Source organism: Entelurus aequoreus, linkage group LG19, assembly GCF_033978785.1.
Source record: "Entelurus aequoreus isolate RoL-2023_Sb linkage group LG19, RoL_Eaeq_v1.1, whole genome shotgun sequence".
In the NCBI taxonomy this organism is placed as follows: domain Eukaryota; kingdom Metazoa; phylum Chordata; class Actinopteri; order Syngnathiformes; family Syngnathidae; genus Entelurus; species Entelurus aequoreus.
Window position 1 is genome coordinate 29817075 of NC_084749.1, and position 12616 is coordinate 29829690.

Sequence of the window (12616 nt, forward strand, 5' to 3'; positions counted from 1 at the left end):
GACCGTGACTAAGAATACTGTTATCTGTATTTTTTTGTTCCAGCTGACGGACGTAATCATGACACGCTGTCACGTTCATTTCAGCTGCCACTGCTACACATTGAAATCAGCTTTGAATAATGACAAATAAGGAAGCAACACCACACAAAGGTTTGTAACACAACAATATTTCCTCCTCAAAAGTTCCTCAAAGTCACGCACTCTGTGTCAGTTTGAAGTGAACGCACTTTGCTCACGACGAGTCACGACCGCGTTTTATCAACCGTCCTCCTTAGCGATCCATTAATCCACGGGCGAATATTAATTCACTCAAAAAAGTGAAACATTTAGGTAATAGAATAACCCATAAAGTTGCTTTGAAGCAAGATACCATCCACTGTGACTGACAGGTCTCTGTTAAAACACATTTGACTTAAATGTGTTTCAGTTTGTTCTGTCTCTTTACTACAAAGTAGACTATCTAGCATTACATTTGCTCACTGAGTCTTTTTATTTATATAATATACAACAAACACACACACACACACACACCCACACACACACACATCGGTAGCTGTCAACACTCAATATGGCTTCCGGTCCGTCACTCAAATACGTCCATGTGCAACACAAACACAAAAAACAATTCCAATTGTTACAAAATTCACACCCACTTATCATGCTAATTGATTGTGTGATATATCCAGTGTTGGGACTAACGCATTACAAAGTAACGCGTTACTGTAACGCCGTTATTTTCGGCGGTAACTAGTAGTCTAACGCATTATTTTTTATATTCAATAACTCAGTTATCGTTACTACATGATGCGTTACTGCGGTATTTTACGTTATTTTTTATATAGTTTGTATTGACATAAACAGGGTAGAATTGCTTTCCAGCAGTCTCTGTCTCATACGTGTGTGTCTCTCTCTCTCTGGCTCCAACTCCAACCACGTGTCTCGGTCCGGCTGCTGCTAATAAAGACGACAGGTGATTAGATAACCAGCCCCAGCTGGGCAATCTACTCACCTGCCGCTGGCTTCGAGGCCGGTCCTTACACACCTGCTCCGCGGCAGGCCTGCAGACCACGTCCCTCTCCACAGTTACTTTTCACAGTAATGCATTACTTTTTGGTGTAAGTAACTGAGTTAGTAACTGAGTTACTTTTGAAATAAAGTAACTAGTAACTGTAACTAGTTACTGTTCATAAATAATATTTCCAGCTGAGTGTAATTGTAATGATTAGAAACTGAGACTGAGCCAATCAGTGGCCACGATACTGAACAGCGCGCTCTGATTGGTTTGGTCTCATCTAGTGGCCAATACTAGTATAGTATTGATAGTTAAAAAAAGGCTGAAAATGTTTCATTTATGACCAAAATATTGTGTAAAACTACAAAATTATGCGATGTGGTGAAGCCACATTATTTCGCGAGGAAGGACTGTATTGGCATTTATTTCCTGAGTGTGTGTCACGATCGGCTCACTCGGAGTAAGACCCCAACGCAGAGCAGAAAAATTTATAAAATAATAACAAAAAGAACACTCAAAAAGGAGTGAGGACAAAATAACTAAGGATTCACACTTGAATGTGTGAGGAACAGAAAGAGCACACTTAAAGTAACACAACACAGCAGGACCGGGACTGAGCCACATGGGACGAGAAGCGTGTGTGGAGCCAAAGCAGAGGCGATGCACACGACTAGAAGGGTGAAACATCAGGTAATCTACTGCAGTCGAGTGAAAGGGACTTAAAAGCGTAAGTAGTCAGGAGGAAATAAGTATCAGGTGTGCATAAACCATAAAAAAAAAAAAAAAATTTGTGATAATAAAAGATATCAATCCAATCATTATACTATCGACCATATACCAGTCCTATAATGGTATCACTAATGTTGATATTTGTCATGATCCACCCACCCCTGTTTACATTGAAGCGGTTTACTATGCTTTTTCTGTATTGTCCTATACTGGCATCTGCTTGTCTCGAGAGACAATAGAGTTTTGCGCTCAAATGTCAATTCCTGTGCAACGCCTGTTGTGACTATATAAGCCAATTCTTGACAGACATGCTTTGTTGCAGTTCCTGCACACATATTGTATTGTTAGTTGATTCAGTGGGGGTGTGACTGTTCGCTTTCTACGTTCACGCTTCTCCTCCCATTGTCTTACTCTTCTTAAGTCACTCTGATGTACGCCCTCCTCCACTAACTTCCTCCATTTCCCACGTTCAGCTGAAGAAGCTTCCCAGTTTAATGGGTTGATGTCACTGGCCTTCATATCACGCTTACACACATCTTTAAATCGAAGGACAGGTCTTCCCACAGCCCTTGTTCCAGAGGCCAGTTCTCCGTACAGGATGTCTTTTGGAATGCGAGTGTCATCCATTCGACTTACATGGCTAAGCCATCTCAGACGTCGTTGTGTAAGGAGAGCGAAGATTGTCTTCATTCCTGTTTTCTCGAGGATATCCTTATTTGGGATGCGATCCTGCCATTTAATTCCCAGAATCCGCCTTAGGCACCGAAGATGGAAGGAGTTCAAACGGCGCTCTTGGCGTGCATACGAGGTCCATGACTCACTGCCATAAAGTAGAGTGCTAAGAACACAGGCTTGATAGATCTTATTTTTCGTGTTGATGGTTAGCAGTCTGTTCTCCCAAGCACGCTTGGAGAGTCTAGCCATCGTTGTAGATGCTTTGCCGATGCGCATGTTGATCTCGGCATCGAGAGAGAGAGATTGCTGGATATGGTTGAGCCAAGATAGGTGAAGTTCTCAACAACTTGCAGGGTGTGGTTTCCAATGGAGATCCTTGGAATGTTGCGCATATCTTGTCCCATAATGTTTGTCTTCTTGAGGCTTATAGTTAAGCCAAAGTCTTTGCATGCATCAGAAAAGCTGTTGATCAGCCTCTGTAGTGCTTCCTCTGATGGTGAGGCCAGAGCAGCATCATCTGCGAAGAGCACCTCTCTGATGAGGACTTTACACACTCTAGTTTTTGCCCGGAGACGTGCGAGGTTGAACAGTTTCCCGTCGCTCCTTGTGTGCAGGTAAACACCATCGTCAGATGATTTGAATGCTTCTGACAATAGCAACGAGACGAAGATTCCGAAGAGCGTAGGAGCAAGCACGCATCCTTGCTTCACTCCATTCTCAATTGGGAATGGGGCTGATGCGGAGCCGTCATACTGGATAGTTCCTTGCATATCTTCATGGAATGATGTTATCAGCTTTAGCAGCTTTGGTGGGCAGCCTATCTTGCGCAAAAGCTTGAAGAGAGCCTTCCTGCTACCTAAATCGAAGGCCTTTGTAAGGTCGATGAAGGTGATATACAATGGTTGTCTCTGCTCACGGCATTTCTCTTGTAATTGTCTGATAGAAAATATCATGTCGATGGTCGATCTCCCCGACCTGAATCCACATTGCGATTCTGGATATACACGGGCCGCAAGCAATTGCAGTCTGTTGAGTAACACTCTAGCGAAGGTCTTCCCGACAGTGCTTAGGAGGGATATTCCACGGTAATTGTTGCAGTCGCTGCGATCTCCTTTATTTTTGTACAGTGCGATGATGTTTGAGTCACGCATATCCTGAGGAATTGTTCCTTCATCCCAGCATTGACATAGAAGCTCATGAAGATGGTCTAGAAGAACAGTGTCCTTACTGTTCTTGATGATCTCAGTGGGAATGCCATCGTTCCCCGGAGCTTTGCCACAGGTAAGGGAGTTGACTGCCTTCTTGAGCTCCGCTAAGGTTGGGAGCTTGTCGAGATCATCCATGACAGGTAGGTTCTCGATGCTTTCAATTGTAATGTCATTGACTGCAATATCCCGGGAGTAGAGTTCCTGATAGTGCTCGACCCATCTTTCCATCTGGAGCCCACGGTCTGTGATGACTTCTCCAGTGGAGGATTTCAGTGGCACTACCTTCTTGGTAGTTGGTCCGAAAGCTCTCTTCATACCTTCATACATGCCACGAGAATCACCGTTATCTGCAGCCAGTTGGATACTCTCGCAGAGGCCGAGCCAGTAGCTGTTAGCACATTTCCTTGCAATGCGTTTGGCATTATTTCTTGTCTTCCTGAGAGCTTCAAGTGTCTTTGCAGATGGATCGTTCTTATAACTCATTAGGGCTGTTCTCTTGGCTTCGATGATGGGCTCCATCTCTGCAAGCCCAGCGACAAACCAGTCTGGGTTCTTCTTTTCTCTCTTACCATAGATGGCCATGGCTGTGCTGTGAACAGCATCGCGGATGTAGTTCCATCGTTCTTCAGCATTACCAGCAGGACAGTCCTGGAGTGCATAAAATGGCACCCATAACCTCCCTGCTTGGCACTCAGCAACAAAGGGTTGGAGTTGGGGGTTAAATCACCAAAATGATTCCCGGGCGCGGCGCCGCTGCTGCCCACTGCTCCCCAAGGAGATGGGACAAATGCAGAGGACAAATTTCACCACATCTAGTGTGTGTGTGACAATCATTGGTACTTTAATCTTTAATCTTTAATTTTCGATGGACTCGGCGAAGCATTCACGTAGGTCGGCGGCATGCATTTTGGCAGTATCTAGGCGTGGGCGACCTTTCTGCTTTGTACGGTGAATCCGTCTGGGCTGAAGACGCACCCTGCTGCCAATCAGTGAATGGTCCGTGTCACAGTCAGCGCTGTGATAGCTGCGGGTGATTTGAACGCAGTTCATTGACGATTTTCTTGTGATGATTAGATCTAGTTGATGCCAACTTTTTGATCTGGGATGCCTCCAGGAAACCCTGTGATGTGGCTTTGTCGAGAAGAATGTGTTGGTAATACAAAGGTGGTGGTAAGAACAAAGTTCTAGTAGTCTCTGTCCATTCTCGTTTAGTTTTCCTATGCCAAAGTGTCCTATGCATTTGGGCCAGGAGTCATGGTCTGATCCCACTCGAGCATTGAAGTCTCCTAGTAAGAACAGGTGCTCAGTGGCAGGAATGTCAGTGATGATAGAGTCCAGATGATTGTAGAACTGATCCTTTGCCTCTGCAGAGCTGCAAAGAGTAGGAGCATAAATGCTCAGGATGTTTACTGGACCTGAAGCACTTGACAGGCGAAGAGAAAGTATGCGTTCTGTGCCTCCATTTGGTGGTTCAGTTGAGGAGAGTAAGGAGTTCCTCACTGCAAGTCCGACGCCATGCAGACATAGTTCCTGTGGCTCTCTTCCCTGCCAAAATATGGTGTAGTCTTCTTCTCTGATATAGCCGTCTGAGGGGAGTCTCGTCTCCTGCAGGGCAGCAATATCGATGTTGAGCCTCTTGAGCTCGCGGTTGATGATGGCCGTCTTCCGATTGTCGTCAACCGTGGATAGATCTTCCGAGAAGCCAGGACTCATGGTCCTGACGTTCCAGCTTGCTAAACGCAAGACTGGCAGTTTTTTCTGTTTTCGTTGTTTGCCTGGTGCAGTATTTACAGTCCGCTTGTCAAGTCAGTCCTTTAAGCTCCAAGCACCCGATGAAGCAGGCGGCCTGTGGCGGGTCAGTACCTTATTAACCGGGGGCTGCCCAGCTTAAGGTGGGCGGTAACTGACCAGTAGGACGCAATGGTCCCTCCCACCGACGGAGATAACCCGTAGCGCCGATATCCTACGCCAATCGAAAACGGCTTATAACTCGTAACTGCTATCTCCCGTGTTGTTTCTGCTACTTTTGACAGTGGCACTGAAGTAGCCTCTCCAGTTTTTTGGCGCAAGCCTGGGCTAGAGGTATGGAGATCCTGGGTAGCCCATTCGTCAGAATCCCCCTCTCGGCCTTACTAACGTAGTCCAAAGGAAAGCATAGCAATACATTTGGCATCAGTTTGGCTGCAGGAGCTGCCGGAAAAGTGTCGTATCGAACACCAGACCGCCTGCGGGGCTCCACTCCGTTATCCGTAACCCTGGACAGGGGCCCATACCGGGTACTGTCAGCCGGAGCCAGCTGAGCCCGGGACTCGTGTCAGGCAGGGTCGTCACGCCCTGAAGTAGTTGCCAAGTCCACTTGGCCACTACCCACATGTTTGTATTGTCCTACAGCATGCATAATGCTACTTGTAAGAAACTTTGATCATTTGCCGCCATGGAGGCGAGGATTAGTGATTTGGGAGTAGCACTGCGGCGCCTTTGTTCGCTTGTCGCTGTCAAATTTGCCGGACACAGCTGGAATGTGTCATCAACATGCATTATTGCTACAAAACACAGGCCTACTGAAATGAATTTTTTTTTATTTAAACGGGGATAGCAGATCCATTCTATGTGTCATACTTGATCATTTCGCGATATTGCCATATTTTTGCTGAAATGATTTAGTAGAGAACATCGACAATAAGGTTGCAACTTTTGCTTGCTGATAAAAAAAAAGCCTTGCCTGTACCGGAAGTAGCGTGACGTCACCGGAGGAAGGACTTCTCACAATTCCCCATTGTTTACAATGGAGCGAGAGAGATTCAGACCGAGAAAGCGACGATTACCCCATTAATTTGAGCGAGGATGAAAGATTCGTGGATGAGGAAAGTTGGAGTGAAGGACTAGAATGCAGTGCAAGACATATCTTTTATCGCTCTGACCGTAACTTAGGTACAAGGTTTCATTGGATTACACACTTTCTCCTTTTTCTATTGTGGATCACGGATTTGTATTTTAAACCACCTCGGATACTATATCCTCTTGAAAATGAGAGTCGAGAACGCGAAATGGACATTCACAATGACTTTTATCTCCACGACAATACATCGGCGAAACACTTTAGCTACGAGCTAACGTGATAGCATCGTGCTTAACTGCATATAGAAACAAAAGAAATAAACCCCTGACTGGAAGGATAGATAGAAAATCAACCATACTATTAAACCATGAACATGTAACTACACGGTTAATGCTTTCCAGGCTGGCGAAGGTTAACAATGCTGTTGCTAACGACGCCATTGAAGCTAACTTAGCAACCGGACCTCACAGAGCTATGCTAAAAACATTAGCTCTCCACCTACGCCAGCCAGCCCTCATCTGCTCATCAACACCCGTGCTCACCTGCGTTCCAGCGATCGACGGTGTGACGAAGGACTTCACCCGATCACAGATGCGGTTGGCGGCCCGGAGACGGAGGAAGTTAAGGTGAGTTCGGCGGCTAGCGCGTCTGCTATCCATCTCTCAGTCCTCCTGGTTGTGTTGCTGTAGTCCGCCGCTAATACACCGATCCCACCTACAACTTTCTTATTTGCAGTCTCCATTGTTCATTAAACAAATTGCAAAAGATTCACCAACACAGATGTCCAGAATACTGTGGAATTTTGAAATGAAAACAGTTTTTTGTATAGGATTCAATGGGGCCGTATACTTCCGTACCCAACCCTTGACGTCACGCATATACGTCAGCATAAAAAAACGTTTTCAACCGGAAGTGTGGCGGGAAATTTAAAATTGCACTTTATAAGTTAACCCGGCCGTATTGGCATGTGTTGCAATGTTAAGATTTCATCATTGATATATAAACTATCAGACTGCGTGGTCGGTAGTAGTGGGTTTCAGTAGGCCTTTAAAATCTCTATTTTCGGTCAAATGTATATAATTGATATTGTGTATCGTCATGAAAGTCATGAAAGACCGTAGTGTCACATGCTCGCATGGTTGCTGTCGCCGGGATCCGATACATGCAGAGACGGCGGGCGAAGTGCATGTAAAAAGTCCTTTTAATCAGGGACAGTGCAAAAAAAAAACAGCTAGTGCAAATAGCACAAAGTCAAAATAGACAAACGAACCAGTGTCGCAAGGAAGTCGACACTGACAGATAACCCTCTTGATTATTGATCAGAGGCAGGTGAGTCCCCTGATCACCAATCAGGAGCAGGTGTGAATAACCGCGCTCGGAAACAGTGGTGAAGTCAATGCTAGGCATAATCAAAACAGGAAGTGGAACAAAAATAGGGACCAAGCAGATTCAATTTAGTAGGGCACAACAGTTTACAATGATGTGTGTACAATGCTTATATACATCTTATAACTCCATCCGTCCATATTCTACCGCTTGTCCCTTTCGGGGTCGCGGGGGGTCGCTGGAGCCTATCTCAGCTGCATTCGGGCGGTAGGCGGGGTACACCCTGGACAAGTCGCCACCTCATCACAGGGCCAACACAGATAGACAGACAACATTCACACTCACATTCACACACTAGGGCCAATTTAGTGTTGCCAATCAACCTATCCCCAGCTGCATGTCTTTGGAGGTGGGAGGAAGCCGGAGTACCCGGAGGGAACCCATGCAGTCACTGGGGAGAACATGTAAACTCCACACAGAAAGATCCCGAACCCGGGATTGAACACAGGACTACTCAGGACCTTCGTATTGTGAGGCAGATGCACTAACCCCTGTTCCACCGTGCTGCCCATCTTATAACTGTTATTGTAATATCTTAAAACCACCTCCCACTTTTTTGAATCATTTAACAATCTGGTTTGCCTTATTTTCTAAGCAGCTTCAGTGTCTCACAGCACCCGAAACCCCCATTGGTGAACGTGGCAGACAGGGCCACCTTAATTAACCTAAGGGGGGTGCTGGGGCGGTTTAGTCCCCCCCCCCCAACCTCAACACTCCCCTAACTTAAAAACACAGTTTCGAAAAAGAAATCATGAATTTACACAACAGAACAGCAACAATGCAAAAATACCACCCATGCACGTGTGTGCGAGACTGCCTGAGCTTTTAGCTCAGTAGTCAGCACGCTCGCCTCTCACAACGGCAACCTGTATTCACGCCCAGAAAAAAAACAACACAGCCTAGAGAGGTAGTAAAATATCACTACACAAAGCTGAGCTGTTTGTGATCGACAGCTATGAACACGAATCATTGCATTCTGCTATCAAAACCCGATTGGGCGGGGCCCCTCGGTAAACCCGTGCATGGTGGCAGAGGCCGATACACCGTCAGAGCTGCTCATTATTACATGCGAGGGGGGACTTGTGATCTTTTTAATTATTCTGCACTTCATTTCTATCCCACCATTGAAAACCTAACATGAGAATTGATTGCCTCAAAGATCCATCTTTATAATCTCCTCCCTCAGCCCATAAATTATCCAACTTTGGGCCAAGGTGGCAAAAGCAGCACTCTGCAGCGTGTCAGACTCCAACACTCTTTCTCGCCGCCTGAAAAAGGCAAGGGTGGTGGGAGGGGGGGAGAAAACGTACACTTGTTATCTTGTGAACTCTCAAACATGCAAGATGGGAATCTCTTGAATGTCAGCGTCCAAAAAGGAATTAACAATAGATCTTTTTATTGTCACACGGGGTCATTAGGCTGCCAATCGGGGGGGTAATTATGGAAATGATCTCCTCGGCTCTTTGGAATGTTTTCCTGCTTCCACGAGGACTTGAAAGTGTTCAATCAGCCTCTCTTGTGGGAAAGTTCAGTCATAACTGCGAGTGTAGCGGCCAAATCAAATTAAGCAAAGACATTTCATTAGTATTTATGGCCCTGAGGCATTTGTAAAAGTATGGCGCGGTGAAGTAATGGCGGGAGTGTGGACAGGAGAATTATTGCCTAATGACAAAGACCATACCTAGAAGACATACACATGCATGATAATGAATAGGAGACATTGATTGCATCTTTAAAGAGGATACTTGAGGGAATGTAAAATATTGATGCTTGTGTGCCTGACTTTGGACTTCCAGCAGAGGTGTAACAGTGGTCAGCTTTATTCAGATTTCAGTCTTGCACAGCTATATGCAAATGACCTAATAATTGAAACAAAGTACGGTTAGCCCTGGAACATTTTTAAAAAAGGATTGAAAATGCAAAAAGATTGGTGAAAAATATTTTTTTTGTTTTAGTATGGGTTTTGTTTGAGGACAAACATGACATAAACATTCCCAGTTGTTAGAAAGCCCACTGTTTAATATGTTTAACATGATTATTTGGTGAACATCGCTTCGTCCTACTAATGTCTGCGGTTCTTGAACTCACCATAGTGTGGACTGTGAAGCAACTGTTTGTTTACATGTTAAAATATTCCACTCCTTCTTTGTCTCATTTTGTCCACCAAACGTTGTATGCTGTGCGTGAAGGCACAAAGGTGAGCTTTGTTGATGTTTTTGACTTGTTGGAGTGCTAATCAGGTTATTTAGGCTAGCTGTATGTACATAATGCATCAGTATGCCTCAATTGTAGGTATATTTGAGCTCATTTAGTTTCCTTTACTTATGTTCTTTGTGTATTTAATTTATATTTGCATGTCTCATGACACATTATCTGTATGTAATATTGGCTGCATTTATGATAGTGGTTTGTGAGCCATGTTGTTCCAGACCACAGCAAACGTTACCTAGCTTGCCAAAACTGTAATAAATCTATTAAAAGAAGACAGCCTGCCATTTCTTTTAACTTGGACACACATTACACATTATACCTTTGGCCATTCTAAGACAGTAATTTCCAGGAGTTATCTCACTTTCTAAGTAGCCTCTGATTTACAAATGGTTTCTAATGTTGTAAAAATGTGTAGAATAAAAAATTACGTTTCAACATTTCTGTCAACGAAGATTTGCTTTAGCCTGCAACACAGTCATTTTGATAGTAAGCAATTATAGCTAATATAGACACTTACATCATGTGTTGTCTTCATTATAACACTTATATAAGGCTTTTAAAGTAATTTTGATAGTAAGCTATTATAGCTAATATAGACACTTACATCATGTGTTGCCTTCATTATAAGACTTATATACGGTTTTTCATTTTTTGCAGCTCCAGACTGATTTGTTTTTTGTATTTTTCGTCCTATATGGCTCTTTCAACATTATGGGTTGCCGACCCCTGGGTTAGCCCATTGATTCCTAAATATTTAATATTTTAGAAAATCCACGCCACTGTAGGGGACCTGAGTAGCTCCTTCAGCAACACTGTTTCATACACAGTGTGGGAAAGAGCACTACCGCAATTAATTGCATTGTCTTTTATAATTGAAAAAACTGCCATAATGCCATCTTTTTAGTGTGCAATATGTGCATTACTTTACTCTAAGGGTGTCAAACTCTTTTTTATTGAGGGCAACATCGCAGTTATGGCTGCCCTTGTAACAGCGAATATACATGAATATCAGGGGTGCTGAAGACAAGTATTATTTATTCCGATTATAAATTGATTTATAATTTTCAAAAATATTTTATTTGTTCAAATAATAAATTTTTAAAACAAAGGTTTTTTAGGCCATTTCTGCTCTTCCTCGCAGCCAAGTAACACTTTGGGAACCTGCAACCTCTTTTGAAAAGCTATTATTTTTATACCAAATTATATATTTTAAGAGCTGGTTTGAATCGAGAATCAATTGTGATTAGAATGGTCACCCCAATAATCGGAATAGAATCGTGAGTTTTTGAAAGTTTCACATCTCTACTGAAAGTAAATATATAATTGCCTTACACAATAGCCTATGCTGCAGGGCGATTCAACGGTTGGCCCAGGGGGCCAAATATGGCCTGGTAATGACACCATACCGGCCCTGGAGTACAGTTCAAACTTAGGCCCCTTCTACACTAAGCCGGCTAAGGTTATCCAGGATAAATCCCACCTAACCCTATCCTTGTCCACACACACACACACACAAACACACACACACACACAAACACACACACACGCACACACACACCCTCCGTCCGCCGGCGCAACGCGACCTAGTACGCATGCGCGGAAACTGCACACGTCATAGTCACCTCCAGTGTTGGTTTGGGTGCAAGTTCTTCAATTTAACTTATCTGAACAATATCCAGTGTTGTGGTATTTCAATTAACTGGAATCCAGTGCGCTGTGGGGCCCTATTGTAGTGAATCACACCTGTGCCATCATAAATTAATCAAATCTTTATTAGACATGTAAACAATGTGATAAAGAACATTTTACATCAATCAATCTAGGGATCTAGATATCTGGTCAGGACACTCCTCACTCTTTTGCCTTCACCTTCATTGTCCATTCCTTTTTGGTGACTTTATATACTCTGGACCTAGACGTTGAGTCCGCGACATACATGGCGGACAATAACTGATACAGTCTGCTTTGCCAGTCCAAAAGCATTCGTCGTTTTCCGTAGTCTTCCCTCGACGGCCAGGTAATACAAAGCACACGCTACCTTTTTTATCACATCCACGGGAGCCCGCATTCTCGTTGTCTCTCCTTCGACAAATGGACAAAGTTTTTCGCTAAGTAGAATCACAGCTGACCTGGACATTGGAAAGTTCTCTTGCCGTCTGAGAAGTGTTGTATCCAAAATAGCTGCAATCGCTTTCTCTTAAGGTATTCATGTGTGATTTCCACAAGCGTCTGTACATGTAGAAGAAGGAGAAACACGGCATGTCTGGATGACTCGCCTTCATATTTCCAGTGGTTAGCTCCGAGTTACGAAACCGCTTTATTATGAAGCTGGTTGAGTTCTTTCTGACGTCACTTCCTGTGTGGGGCGTGGTCTTTCTGTTGTCACTTCCTCTCCGAACTCAGTTTGTAAACGATCAATGAGTCCATACAAAGTTAAGAGCCGGAGATTCAAAAAATACTTACACATACCCGTTTAAAAAATTGTCCGAGGAGGGGGACCTTAAACGATAGTTTAGTGTGGCTGAAACGGTGCTTAGGCTAAATAATTATTCGTTT